Source organism: Belonocnema kinseyi, chromosome 4 (genome assembly GCF_010883055.1).
Source record: "Belonocnema kinseyi isolate 2016_QV_RU_SX_M_011 chromosome 4, B_treatae_v1, whole genome shotgun sequence".
In the NCBI taxonomy this organism is placed as follows: domain Eukaryota; kingdom Metazoa; phylum Arthropoda; class Insecta; order Hymenoptera; family Cynipidae; genus Belonocnema; species Belonocnema kinseyi.
Window position 1 is genome coordinate 6,637,203 of NC_046660.1, and position 2,216 is coordinate 6,639,418.

Here is a 2,216-nt window from a genome sequence, read left to right on the forward strand (position 1 = left end):
ACCCAATACTTAATCTCCTTGAAATTTTCTCTCTCTATTGAGTTTTGGGCGCTACCTTTCCCGTTGGAGTATGTCCTGGCTTTTCGAGACTATTCAGATATTTTTAGCGCTTTAATTTAAAGTCAGTGTTTCTTTGCTTTTAATTTTTTGTTAAGTGATTTTCCTAAATTTATCGTCTTCTTGGGTTGTAGAAAGTAACAAGTCGAAGGTTACATCTTTGCTAATTTTTTCAAAACAACCAAAACATTTTGTTGTACAGAGTGATTTGCTGCACCGACTTGGAGACTCATAATTTTGAATTACATTGAACAAGTATTTAGAAGATTTAGTATTTAATTCCAGTGATAAACTCTCTGCTGCTCTGTTTTATCGACTTTAACCTAACTAGAAGTGATTTCTTTGCTGCACCATGCCAGACCGTAATGAATTCAGCAACAGCAATCTTTTTCAAAATCTGTGGTGCTGATTTTGAGACCGATTTCATTCATACTTTCTTTTTCTTTGATGTAGCGTCAAACAGATACGAGACAACGCTTTTTAACTGAAAAATTATTACGAGACAGATTAAACCATCAACACGTGATTCAGGATGAACAACTGCTTCCGAATCTTCTTTAGGACCCATTTTGCATGCCCAAACGGGATGAAATATTGTATGAGTAAATTGCCTTATATTTATATTGCCAAGTCCAACATTCATCACTATTGAATTCATATGTAGCACATGGAGGCAAAGGTATGTCAAAAGGTTTGAAATTATTTTCTTTAAAAATGTTAGCAACAAATAATCCAAAGGCTTTTCTGACACCTTGAAGCATAACTTTCATGTCTGAATCCTCTGTAAAATATCTTGGTTGATTAGAGGTGCACCCCTGGTGCAGTCATTGTCATTAAGTTTAATAAATCCATTACTTTTAAGCTGTAATAGGGTTGACCAAATCAAAATTAGGTTAAGGTCCAAATGTTGAAAGGTAATTGCCCCAATCCGATATTTCATTTGAAAAATCAGAAACATTTATCATTCCATCTCCTACATGAAGAACTAGTCCTGAGAAAGTCACGTGATCTTGAAGATTATGTCCAACGGACAAATTTTTGATCACATTAATATCATGTTTCTCAAGCTCGTTAATTGGGCCTATTCCTGCAAGCATTAGTAACTTTGGTGAATCTATAGCATCTGCACACACAATCACTTCTTGCTTTGTCATTGCCTTGTGACTTTCACTTGTGAAAGTATTTGTACACTCAACGCCTCTGGCTTTCTTTGTGATTGGATCAATACAAATTTTTGTTACAAATGCCCCGGTATTTATAAAAAATTAGACATTGTTCCTCTAATAGACCGAAGGAAGGATTTGTTTTTTACTTGCCCGGGATCCATTATACGATGTTGTCTGTAAAAGCGTTGACTCTAGCTGTGATTCCGCATTGACTTCTATCATTTTCAGTCCGAGTTCATCAAGCCCTTGTAAAATTATTTTTGAATCTGGTGTTGTATATGGAAACCGTTCCAGAGGTAAATATCCTCCAGCCTAAAGATATTTTGGATTTTATTTGAGAATCTGCAAGTTAGATAAATTTATTATAGAGTTCACGGAATGTAATTCACAAATGATTATATATCGGTTTTCTTGCATCCTCAACTTTGTTGTCTTCTGATTTTTTAAAGTAAGGCAACACATCCTTATAACTCCAACCAAAATTTCCCAGTTCTTCACAATTATTATAATCTTTCTAGACTTCCCCTCACGTATTTTGTAAAATTCACTGTACTATATCCACCTAATACCTACTAGAAAAAAATTCTTAAACTCAAGAAAACATACCTAAATTCAAAAAAATATGGCAAAATAAACATGATCATTCTTATAAAAGAGATATTTTGGGTTTCACTCGTGTAAAAAACTACGAATTTTTGGTCAAAGTTTCCTTAACATTGCAGTTCACTTCTTCAGGGCTGAGCTGAAACTGCGGTATTAGGTCATTTTGTTCTTAGGTATACTCGCTACGATGCCTATGATTGGTCAGAGACTTTATGGCCACAGACTTTACGGGCTCCCAAAAATCCACAAAGATAACATTCCACTCAGACCGATCGTTAGCGCAATAAACTCACCAGCTTACATCACAGCACGATTTCTCGCTATAAAACTAAAGCCTTTTACAGGAAACTCCATAACTCACGTCCAAAACTCATTCAACTTTATTAAAAA